At 43.1% G+C, this 12,492-nt stretch overlaps 6 non-coding genes across 6 annotated transcripts; all 6 read right to left on the reverse strand.

Moving 5' to 3' along the window:
- Positions 1 to 369: 369 nt before the first annotated feature.
- On the reverse strand, positions 370 to 560 carry LOC141203987 (U2 spliceosomal RNA). The gene has a single exon (XR_012274962.1). It is a non-coding gene; the product is annotated as a U2 spliceosomal RNA (small nuclear RNA).
- A 1,115-nt stretch (positions 561 to 1,675) lies between these two features.
- LOC141203988 (U2 spliceosomal RNA) lies at positions 1,676 to 1,866 on the reverse strand. The gene has a single exon (XR_012274963.1). It is a non-coding gene; the product is annotated as a U2 spliceosomal RNA (small nuclear RNA).
- Positions 1,867 to 2,981: 1,115 nt separating this feature from the next.
- LOC141203989 (U2 spliceosomal RNA) lies at positions 2,982 to 3,172 on the reverse strand. The gene has a single exon (XR_012274964.1). It is a non-coding gene; the product is annotated as a U2 spliceosomal RNA (small nuclear RNA).
- Positions 3,173 to 4,287: 1,115 nt separating this feature from the next.
- LOC141203992 (U2 spliceosomal RNA) lies at positions 4,288 to 4,478 on the reverse strand. The gene has a single exon (XR_012274966.1). It is a non-coding gene; the product is annotated as a U2 spliceosomal RNA (small nuclear RNA).
- A 1,115-nt stretch (positions 4,479 to 5,593) lies between these two features.
- LOC141204350 (U2 spliceosomal RNA) lies at positions 5,594 to 5,784 on the reverse strand. The gene has a single exon (XR_012275286.1). It is a non-coding gene; the product is annotated as a U2 spliceosomal RNA (small nuclear RNA).
- Positions 5,785 to 11,768: 5,984 nt separating this feature from the next.
- On the reverse strand, positions 11,769 to 11,959 carry LOC141203993 (U2 spliceosomal RNA). Its single transcript, XR_012274967.1, has one exon. It is a non-coding gene; the product is annotated as a U2 spliceosomal RNA (small nuclear RNA).
- Positions 11,960 to 12,492: the final 533 nt, after the last annotated feature.

Consider the following 12,492-nt stretch of genomic DNA (forward strand, 5'->3'; position numbering starts at 1 on the left):
CTAAATAGATGGTGTGTGTGCAACAATATACTGAAAGGTCAATTATATTGTGCAGCTTATCTCACCACCTGTAGTTATTTAGGTGAAAGCTCCAAAATGCTTGCCTAATATGTCTGTTTATCCAAAAGGAAGTAAAAAGGGAGAGCTAGAAAGATAGCATTGCATCACATTACATGGCAATGCAATGCACAGTTGCTGAAGTTGAACCAAAATGAGCTTGTAATCTGGCTTCTGCAACTTTGAACATGAAAAATCCAATGAGGAGAAGAAAAGCAGAGCCAAAGAGTCCATCCCAAAATCCGACAAACAAGCAAAATGAACAAAAAACATTGAATTCAATTCTTTCTGATTTTAGAAACTGCATTAAAGAAGGGGTGCACCGGTCCTGGAGATACTGCAATACCAGGTCAATGCGTGGAGTGGACAGAGCAAGCTCTTTTTCCATCTCCCTGTTCTAAAAATCCATTTAATATATGGTCCCCAGATAGGGGACGTATCAGATATTAAACTGATAAGAACAGATACTACACTTGATCTTAGCCAAAAGGCCGAGAAGCGATAACCAGAATTGGTTTCAAACTACGGAGCCACCCAAGGATCCTAAAAAGTCCATTTGTGGAGATGAGCTCCTGGACTCCCGTTAAGAAGACATGTTGTCAACCTCTAGATCCCTTACATGCCTGCACTTTTCGGCTTGCTGCTGCTGCAATCCACGCGTTTTAGATCTGCATAACTCCACCTCTTTAAACACAGCACCTTCACCCCCTGCTGTTCCCACCCGCCTCAACACCGTTGGAAGGGAGGAGAACCAATTAAGGCGGGGGGTGGGGTGGAACGAGCAGCTGTCTACCCTTAGCAGGAGGGCTCCTGATTACATACCTCTCCTGCTGCTGCTGCTGCTGGCTGTCCAGCAGCAGACTGAAGGTGGCTGCTGCTGTGCACAGGTATATAAAGGCTCAGAGCCTATTATGACACGCGCAGCCAGCGTTCCATTGCCACATTCCATCTACTGCAGGCAGGATACCTGGCTGGCTGAATGTCGCTGAGAAGCTCACAGAGACCGCCATAAGCAACAGTTTAACAGAATGCCACAGACTAATCAACCAAACTTTTTGGGATGGGTTCTCTTTTATAGTCTGCAGGCATTAAATGAAAGAAGTCAGTGTTCCAGCAGAAGGAGACAACGTTTCAGAAAAGGCATTGTAGCAAACCAAAAAAGAAATTTTAAGCGCAGCAGAGTAACCAGCGCACATACCTGTTAGCTCAGGTGAGTTTAAAAGGCTGCTGTTGATAACAAGGGCATTTGCTAAATAGATGGTGTGTGTGCAACAATATACTGAAAGGTCAATTATATTGTGCAGCTTATCTCACCACCTGTAGTTATTTAGGTGAAAGCTCCAAAATGCTTGCCTAATATGTCTGTTTATCCAAAAGGAAGTAAAAAGGGAGAGCTAGAAAGATAGCATTTCATCACATTACATGGCAATGCAATGCACAGTTGCTGAAGTTGAACCAAAATGAGCTTGTAATCTGGCTTCTGCAACTTTGAACATGAAAAATCCAATGAGGAGAAGAAAAGCAGAGCCAAAGAGTCCATCCCAAAATCCGACAAACAAGCAAAATGAACAAAAAACATTGAATTCAATTCTTTCTGATTTTAGAAACTGCATTAAAGAAGGGGTGCACCGGTCCTGGAGATACTGCAATACCAGGTCAATGCGTGGAGTGGACAGAGCAAGCTCTTTTTCCATCTCCCTGTTCTAAAAATCCATTTAATATATGGTCCCCAGATAGGGGACGTATCAGATATTAAACTGATAAGAACAGATACTACACTTGATCTTAGCCAAAAGGCCGAGAAGCGATAACCAGAATTGGTTTCAAACTACGGAGCCACCCAAGGATCCTAAAAAGTCCATTTGTGGAGATGAGCTCCTGGACTCCCGTTAAGAAGACATGTTGTCAACCTCTAGATCCCTTACATGCCTGCACTTTTCGGCTTGCTGCTGCTGCAATCCACGCGTTTTAGATCTGCATAACTCCACCTCTTTAAACACAGCACCTTCACCCCCTGCTGTTCCCACCCGCCTCAACACCGTTGGAAGGGAGGAGAACCAATTAAGGCGGGGGGTGGGGTGGAACGAGCAGCTGTCTACCCTTAGCAGGAGGGCTCCTGATTACATACCTCTCCTGCTGCTGCTGCTGCTGGCTGTCCAGCAGCAGACTGAAGGTGGCTGCTGCTGTGCACAGGTATATAAAGGCTCAGAGCCTATTATGACACGCGCAGCCAGCGTTCCATTGCCACATTCCATCTACTGCAGGCAGGATACCTGGCTGGCTGAATGTCGCTGAGAAGCTCACAGAGACCGCCATAAGCAACAGTTTAACAGAATGCCACAGACTAATCAACCAAACTTTTTGGGTTGGGTTCTCTTTTATAGTCTGCAGGCATTAAATGAAAGAAGTCAGTGTTCCAGCAGAAGGAGACAACGTTTCAGAAAAGGCATTGTAGCAAACCAAAAAAGAAATTTTAAGCGCAGCAGAGTAACCAGCGCACATACCTGTTAGCTCAGGTGAGTTTAAAAGGCTGCTGTTGATAACAAGGGCATTTGCTAAATAGATGGTGTGTGTGCAACAATATACTGAAAGGTCAATTATATTGTGCAGCTTATCTCACCACCTGTAGTTATTTAGGTGAAAGCTCCAAAATGCTTGCCTAATATGTCTGTTTATCCAAAAGGAAGTAAAAAGGGAGAGCTAGAAAGATAGCATTGCATCACATTACATGGCAATGCAATGCACAGTTGCTGAAGTTGAACCAAAATGAGCTTGTAATCTGGCTTCTGCAACTTTGAACATGAAAAATCCAATGAGGAGAAGAAAAGCAGAGCCAAAGAGTCCATCCCAAAATCCGACAAACAAGCAAAATGAACAAAAAACATTGAATTCAATTCTTTCTGATTTTAGAAACTGCATTAAAGAAGGGGTGCACCGGTCCTGGAGATACTGCAATACCAGGTCAATGCGTGGAGTGGACAGAGCAAGCTCTTTTTCCATCTCCCTGTTCTAAAAATCCATTTAATATATGGTCCCCAGATAGGGGACGTATCAGATATTAAACTGATAAGAACAGATACTACACTTGATCTTAGCCAAAAGGCCGAGAAGCGATAACCAGAATTGGTTTCAAACTACGGAGCCACCCAAGGATCCTAAAAAGTCCATTTGTGGAGATGAGCTCCTGGACTCCCGTTAAGAAGACATGTTGTCAACCTCTAGATCCCTTACATGCCTGCACTTTTCGGCTTGCTGCTGCTGCAATCCACGCGTTTTAGATCTGCATAACTCCACCTCTTTAAACACAGCACCTTCACCCCCTGCTGTTCCCACCCGCCTCAACACCGTTGGAAGGGAGGAGAACCAATTAAGGCGGGGGGTGGGGTGGAACGAGCAGCTGTCTACCCTTAGCAGGAGGGCTCCTGATTACATACCTCTCCTGCTGCTGCTGCTGCTGGCTGTCCAGCAGCAGACTGAAGGTGGCTGCTGCTGTGCACAGGTATATAAAGGCTCAGAGCCTATTATGACACGCGCAGCCAGCGTTCCATTGCCACATTCCATCTACTGCAGGCAGGATACCTGGCTGGCTGAATGTCGCTGAGAAGCTCACAGAGACCGCCATAAGCAACAGTTTAACAGAATGCCACAGACTAATCAACCAAACTTTTTGGGTTGGGTTCTCTTTTATAGTCTGCAGGCATTAAATGAAAGAAGTCAGTGTTCCAGCAGAAGGAGACAACGTTTCAGAAAAGGCATTGTAGCAAACCAAAAAAGAAATTTTAAGCGCAGCAGAGTAACCAGCGCACATACCTGTTAGCTCAGGTGAGTTTAAAAGGCTGCTGTTGATAACAAGGGCATTTGCTAAATAGATGGTGTGTGTGCAACAATATACTGAAAGGTCAATTATATTGTGCAGCTTATCTCACCACCTGTAGTTATTTAGGTGAAAGCTCCAAAATGCTTGCCTAATATGTCTGTTTATCCAAAAGGAAGTAAAAAGGGAGAGCTAGAAAGATAGCATTTCATCACATTACATGGCAATGCAATGCACAGTTGCTGAAGTTGAACCAAAATGAGCTTGTAATCTGGCTTCTGCAACTTTGAACATGAAAAATCCAATGAGGAGAAGAAAAGCAGAGCCAAAGAGTCCATCCCAAAATCCGACAAACAAGCAAAATGAACAAAAAACATTGAATTCAATTCTTTCTGATTTTAGAAACTGCATTAAAGAAGGGGTGCACCGGTCCTGGAGATACTGCAATACCAGGTCAATGCGTGGAGTGGACAGAGCAAGCTCTTTTTCCATCTCCCTGTTCTAAAAATCCATTTAATATATGGTCCCCAGATAGGGGACGTATCAGATATTAAACTGATAAGAACAGATACTACACTTGATCTTAGCCAAAAGGCCGAGAAGCGATAACCAGAATTGGTTTCAAACTACGGAGCCACCCAAGGATCCTAAAAAGTCCATTTGTGGAGATGAGCTCCTGGACTCCCGTTAAGAAGACATGTTGTCAACCTCTAGATCCCTTACATGCCTGCACTTTTCGGCTTGCTGCTGCTGCAATCCACGCGTTTTAGATCTGCATAACTCCACCTCTTTAAACACAGCACCTTCACCCCCTGCTGTTCCCACCCGCCTCAACACCGTTGGAAGGGAGGAGAACCAATTAAGGCGGGGGGTGGGGTGGAACGAGCAGCTGTCTACCCTTAGCAGGAGGGCTCCTGATTACATACCTCTCCTGCTGCTGCTGCTGCTGGCTGTCCAGCAGCAGACTGAAGGTGGCTGCTGCTGTGCACAGGTATATAAAGGCTCAGAGCCTATTATGACACGCGCAGCCAGCGTTCCATTGCCACATTCCATCTACTGCAGGCAGGATACCTGGCTGGCTGAATGTCGCTGAGAAGCTCACAGAGACCGCCATAAGCAACAGTTTAACAGAATGCCACAGACTAGTCAACCAAACTTTTTGGGTTGGGCTCTCTTTTATAGTCTGCAGGCATTAAATGAAAGAAGTCAGTGTTCCAGCAGAAGGAGACAACGTTTCAGAAAAGGCATTGTAGCAAACCAAAAAAGAAATTTTAAGCGCAGCAGAGTAACCAGCGCACATACCTGTTAGCTCAGGTGAGTTTAAAAGGCTGCTGTTGATAACAAGGGCATTTGCTAAATAGATGGTGTGTGTGCAACAATATACTGAAAGGTCAATTATATTGTGCAGCTTATCTCACCACCTGTAGTTATTTAGGTGAAAGCTCCAAAATGCTTGCCTAATATGTCTGTTTATCCAAAAGGAAGTAAAAAGGGAGAGCTAGAAAGATAGCATTGCATCACATTACATGGCAATGCAATGCACAGTTGCTGAAGTTGAACCAAAATGAGCTTGTAATCTGGCTTCTGCAACTTTGAACATGAAAAATCCAATGAGGAGAAGAAAAGCAGAGCCAAAGAGTCCATCCCAAAATCCGACAAACAAGCAAAATGAACAAAAAACATTGAATTCAATTCTTTCTGATTTTAGAAACTGCATTAAAGAAGGGGTGCACCGGTCCTGGAGATACTGCAATACCAGGTCAATGCGTGGAGTGGACAGAGCAAGCTCTTTTTCCATCTCCCTGTTCTAAAAATCCATTTAATATATGGTCCCCAGATAGGGGACGTATCAGATATTAAACTGATAAGAACAGATTTTTTTCTTTTTCATTTTGTTCTTTTATTTCAGTTGTTATTTCTCTTCTAATATTTCTCTTGCCTTATAATCTGTTCATGCTACAAGGTTCCACAGATGAAAATTCCATAGACTCTTGGCTCTTTTTTTCCCAATTCTCTTCAGATCTAACAGGTAATAAATATATATTTCACTTAGTGCTAATTTTATGCATTCACTTTCACTTATAAAATCTCTTTTAAAAAGCAATATGTTTCGGACTTTCCATAGCGCATTCTTTATTCCATTTATCATTATCCAGATGACTCTTTCTTTTTCTTTTGATTGACATGTAAAATTTCCATATAAAACTACTTCGTGATTTAAAAACTTAAGACCAGTAACAAACTTTAAGAGACTTCCAACTTCTTTCCAGACATTTTGGGCATAAAAACAGTTCCAAAAGGTGTGTAAAACTGTTTCCTCTCTAACACAGCCTGTTCTAGGGCATCTTGCAGTATTGCACAATCCCCTTCTGTGTTGAAAAAATCTAACAGGAACACATTCTTGCACTATTGCCCATGCCAAGTCTTTATATTCATTTGTTAGATAAGGTGCATAAGTCATTCTCCAAATTCTTCCACTTTTAGTGTATGTAAAGTTTGCCACTGCTGTCATCGTTTCTTTTCTCTTTGTCTCTAGAGCCAGTCTTCTTGAATTTGACAGCATCTCCACATCTATTTCAGGTAAGTTATAAAGTCTAATTGTTTTTTCTAGTAAGACATATTGTTTTGGCAGTGTAATTAGGACAGGAGAATTTTGGGGCAATGTTATCCACTTTCTTTTCCTAAAGATATCTCCAGCTGCATATCTTAAGTAGAAAGACCAATGACTTCTTAGATTGGTCATTTTGAAGCAAAAACTAAAGAACTTTAGGTACAAAAATTTTTTGATATTTGGGATATTCTTTCCACCATATTTATGCTGCTTGTACATTGTCTCTCTTCGAACCTTCTCCATTTTTGATCCCCACAGAAAAAGAAAAATTTGTCTCTGGAGAAACTTTACTGTGTTCTCATTCGGAGGGTACACCATACTTAAAAACAACATTATCGGCAACAACAAAGACTTAATGATCAAGTTTTTACCTTCCATTGATAATTTTCTGAGTTTCCATAAACTTATCTTCTTTTGCATTTTCTCCTTCACCAACTGCCAACTTTCTTCTCCATCATTCTTCTTTGTAAACACAACACCTAAAATTTTGATCTTATCACTTCTTATTTTAAGTTGAGGAATCTGCGCATCTGACCAATCACCGAATCCAAGACATTCGCTCTTCTCCAAGTTCAGTTTGAAGGCAGATGCTAAACAGAAAAAATCAGTAGTTCTTACTGCTCTTCTCAGCGATTGTTCTGAGTCGCACAGGATCGTGATGTCATCCATGTACCCCAGTGACTTAGTACTTAGTCCATTTCCACCTGGTATGGGTACACCTTTCACCATCTTATCTTTCCTCAACATTGCCAGTAGAGGCTCGATTGCGCAGATAAAAAGCAGAGGCGAGAGTGGGCATCCTTGTTTGACGCCCGACTTTAGAAAAACTTCTGAAGATAAAAAACCATTAATTAAAATCCTGCTAAAACTTCCATCATATAAAAGTGCAATGTGCTTAATAAAAACATCCGGGAATTTCATTTTCTTTAACACAGAATACAGGTACTTATGAGAGACTCTGTCGTACGCTTTCTGGAAATCAAGGGACAGAAGAGCTAGCTTTTGCTTCCTCTCTTGCTGATACCATATTGCGTCCCGTATAATATTCAAGTTTTCTGCAATTGTACGACCAGGCACACCACATACCTGATCAGGATGCACGACCTTCTCTATCACCTTCTTCATTCTGTTCACCATGATTTTTGCCATAATTTTATAATCTACGTTGAGTAACGTGATTGGTCTCCAGTTCTCTAGATTAGTCTTATCTCCTTTTTTAAAAAGCAGGGTGACCACACCACTTCTCCAAGATTCAGGCAATTTGTCACATAAAAAGACAGCTTTAAAAATCTCAAACAGGTCGTCTTTTAAAATCTCCCAAAAAGTAAGATAAAATTCAATTTGTAGTCCGTCAGTACCCGGTGTTTTTCCTCTAGAAAAGCTTTTGATTGCACTTAGCAGTTCTTCTTCACAGATATCTTCAATCAACAACTCTTGATCTTGCTTTTCAAGGTGATTCTGCAATGAATTAAGAGCATCAGGTAAAAAATCAGCGTCAATTTTCTTTTCGCTAAAAAGATTTTGATAAAAAGTTTGCGCTTTGTCCAACAGTCCATCTTTAGTTGTTTCACCATCAAGTTCTTTAATTAATTCTTTGCGTTCTAAAGATTTTTTGAAAAAGAACCTGGAACATGTTTCATTTTTTTCCATATGTTCTACCTTGGCGTTGAAAATTATTTCTTTGCCTTTCTGTTCAATTGCTTTTTTAATGTCTTCTTTGACTTGTAAAATAACATCCTCCATATCTATCCCTGCATTTCTGAGTTTGTAACCTGTTTGCAGTTTTGTATTCAGGTCTTTAAACCATTTCTGATTCTGTCTGGCCTTCCTTTTGCCAGCTAAGAGAAAAAAATGTCTAATTTGAAACTTCACATACTCCCACCATTCTAGAATTCTTTTGTAATAACGTTTTTTCCCCTGTAGTTTTTTATAAAATTTCAAAAATTCCTCTTTTATACTTTCATCTTCCAGCAGCAGAGTGTTCAACTTCCAGACACCTCGCCCTTTCTCTAGACTGGGCAATTCCAAGTGAGTAATTAACGTTTTGTGGTCAGAAAAGATGTTACCTGTTAGATCCACTTTATTCACTTTAAAACTCTGTGATGTCAGAACAAAGTCAATTCTTGATTTTAGAAGATTTTTCTCCCAAGTGTATCCTGGTTCAGAGGTATTCTTTACTCTCCAGACATCATTCAGGCAAGTATCGTCGATTATATTTTTTAACTGCATCTCAGTTTTGTCTTTCCTTCTAGTACCTGATGTCCTATTTTCATCAGACCGGATACAATTGAAGTCACCGCCAACCACAGTTGGTGTAGGACCAGGTATAAAGAGTTTGATGATATCTAATAAACTGGATCTTTCCTCTTTAATCGGAGATGCATAAACATTAATCAGCTTGAACTCGGATCCACAGTAACTCACATTAACAACTAGTGCACGTCCAGGTTCAACTTCAGTGAACGAGGTAACCTTAAAGTCTTTGTTTTTAAACAGGACGCCAACACCAGTAGCACGCGATCCATTTTCACCGGACCAGATGGAAGGTCCGTTCGCCCAATCTTCCCTTAGTTTGTTATAGTTAGGGTCATGGTCAATGCCGCATTCTTGAAGTAAAAAAATATCAGCATCTAAAGTCATCAGGTAAGAAAATAAAGCAGCTCTCTTGACAGAGCCCTTTAAACTCCTCACATTTAGTGAGGCAATTTTGAGTGTAGCCATAAATCATTTAAACAGAACTTGAGTCCGTATCTGACATGAATCCGACCGGGGTAGAGGGACCTGCAGAAACGTCCGTGTCTGAGAATTCCTCGATGTTCACCGGATCAGATGGGTTTACAGGTTTAGGAACTGAGATGATCGGTTTAGGTGAGTAATTAGGGAGGACTATTTTCAAACGCCCAGCAGGTCTTTTGCTGGCGCTCTCTCCCTTAAACAAACTCGACTTCTCCTTTTTCCTTTTCCTCAAAACCTCCACGTCAATGTCAATCTCCTCCTCCTCCTCCTCACCACCAGCCTCCTTAGAAGACTCCTCTCCCATCTCCACTTCAGACTCAGCTGGATTCTCCTCCACCACATGACCATCTGGACTCTCCGACCAATCCTTGAGAACAATGCTATCCCCAGGCGGGTCCCCAGCAGTGTCCTTGGGCGGATCCCCAGAAGGGTTCCCGGGAGGGTCCTTGGATTTGTCTGTTTGTTCTTTAGGATTGGACCGCTTCGGAGGGGCTCCCCCCCGAGCTGCATCTGCATAGCTGAAGGTCTTTTTTCTCAACGGACAATCCCGAAAAGAGTGCCCAGGGATACGGCAGATATTACAGATCATCTGATTTGGGCAGTTCAGAGTGACATGTCCTTTTTGATAGCACTTCTTGCAAAGAGCGTTCTCCTCCTTGCAGCTCTCAAAGGAATGCCCAAAGTCCATACATTTTCTGCAGAAGATAGGCATCCCTGGATAGAAGAGTCTTCCTCTCTCTCTGCCAATCAGGAAGCTCTGAGGCGGATGATTGAGTCCACCAATTCCCAAACCTTCTCTCAGCTTCACGATGAACTTGTATTTTCCGGTCCACAACCTCTCAGAGTTCATGATTTTGTGAGAGAAGTGGACCTCAGAGCAATAGTTATGCAGAAACGCAGCCACATCCTTTTCAGAGACATGCGGATTGCTCATATGAACCACCACAGACTTCTCTTCTGCCAGGCAGAGGGTCACAAAACACAGTCCTTTAAGATCTTCCTCCTGAAGTCTCAGCTTGATCTGATGGTAAAAATTCTGAGATGCCACTTCAGAGGTCAGGGTAAGCACAAAGCGTCCAGGAGCATCTTGAAGTGCCAGAATGTTCTCCCTTTTCACCTGCAGGATCTCAAGCAGGACTTTCCTCACGAAGAAAGACAGGGAGAACTTGTCACGGGCTCGCTCTTCAACTTCAATCTTGAAAGAGTTCTTGATCTTCAAGTCGCCAGCTCCAGCAGAACGGAGAGTAGCCGATGTCGCCATCGCCATATTCAGGTAAGTCGATCGCCTTCTTGGTTCTCTTCAGCACGCACACCCCCTATAGCAGCAGGAGGCTTAAGACAGTAGAACTGCCGATGCCTCAAGGCCGAGGATGCGATAGGCTTTGGAGTCTTCCAGCAACAACACTTGGTCGTAGCCAAAAGGCCGAGAAGCGATAACCAGAATTGGTTTCAAACTACGGAGCCACCCAAGGATCCTAAAAAGTCCATTTGTGGAGATGAGCTCCTGGACTCCCGTTAAGAAGACATGTTGTCAACCTCTAGATCCCTTACATGCCTGCACTTTTCGGCTTGCTGCTGCTGCAATCCACGCGTTTTAGATCTGCATAACTCCACCTCTTTAAACACAGCACCTTCACCCCCTGCTGTTCCCACCCGCCTCAACACCGTTGGAAGGGAGGAGAACCAATTAAGGCGGGGGGTGGGGTGGAACGAGCAGCTGTCTACCCTTAGCAGGAGGGCTCCTGATTACATACCTCTCCTGCTGCTGCTGCTGCTGGCTGTCCAGCAGCAGACTGAAGGTGGCTGCTGCTGTGCACAGGTATATAAAGGCTCAGAGCCTATTATGACACGCGCAGCCAGCGTTCCATTGCCACATTCCATCTACTGCAGGCAGGATACCTGGCTGGCTGAATGTCGCTGAGAAGCTCACAGAGACCGCCATAAGCAACAGTTTAACAGAATGCCACAGACTAATCAACCAAACTTTTTGGGTTGGGTTCTCTTTTATAGTCTGCAGGCATTAAATGAAAGAAGTCAGTGTTCCAGCAGAAGGAGACAACGTTTCAGAAAAGGCATTGTAGCAAACCAAAAAAGAAATTTTAAGCGCAGCAGAGTAACCAGCGCACATACCTGTTAGCTCAGGTGAGTTTAAAAGGCTGCTGTTGATAACAAGGGCATTTGCTAAATAGATGGTGTGTGTGCAACAATATACTGAAAGGTCAATTATATTGTGCAGCTTATCTCACCACCTGTAGTTATTTAGGTGAAAGCTCCAAAATGCTTGCCTAATATGTCTGTTTATCCAAAAGGAAGTAAAAAGGGAGAGCTAGAAAGATAGCATTGCATCACATTACATGGCAATGCAATGCACAGTTGCTGAAGTTGAACCAAAATGAGCTTGTAATCTGGCTTCTGCAACTTTGAACATGAAAAATCCAATGAGGAGAAGAAAAGCAGAGCCAAAGAGTCCATCCCAAAATCCGACAAACAAGCAAAATGAACAAAAAACATTGAATTCAATTCTTTCTGATTTTAGAAACTGCATTAAAGAAGGGGTGCACCGGTCCTGGAGATACTGCAATACCAGGTCAATGCGTGGAGTGGACAGAGCAAGCTCTTTTTCCATCTCCCTGTTCTAAAAATCCATTTAATATATGGTCCCCAGATAGGGGACGTATCAGATATTAAACTGATAAGAACAGATACTACACTTGATCTTAGCCAAAAGGCCGAGAAGCGATAACCAGAATTGGTTTCAAACTACGGAGCCACCCAAGGATCCTAAAAAGTCCATTTGTGGAGATGAGCTCCTGGACTCCCGTTAATAAGACATGTTGTCAACCTCTAGATCCCTTACATGCCTGCACTTTTCGGCTTGCTGCTGCTGCAATCCACGCGTTTTAGATCTGCATAACTCCACCTCTTTAAACACAGCACCTTCACCCCCTGCTGTTCCCACCCGCCTCAACACCGTTGGAAGGGAGGAGAACCAATTAAGGCGGGGGGTGGGGTGGAACGAGCAGCTGTCTACCCTTAGCAGGAGGGCTCCTGATTACATACCTCTCCTGCTGCTGCTGCTGCTGGCTGTCCAGCAGCAGACTGAAGGTGGCTGCTGCTGTGCACAGGTATATAAAGGCTCAGAGCCTATTATGACACGCGCAGCCAGCGTTCCATTGCCACATTCCATCTACTGCAGGCAGGATACCTGGCTGGCTGAATGTCGCTGAGAAGCTCACAGAGACCGCCATAAGCAACAGTTTAACAGAATGCCACA

The sequence above is a fragment of the Phyllobates terribilis genome, unplaced genomic scaffold (assembly GCF_046119375.1).
Source record: "Phyllobates terribilis strain yellow unplaced genomic scaffold, ASM4611937v1 Scaffold_134__1_contigs__length_4944459, whole genome shotgun sequence".
NCBI lineage: Eukaryota > Metazoa > Chordata > Amphibia > Anura > Dendrobatidae > Phyllobates > Phyllobates terribilis.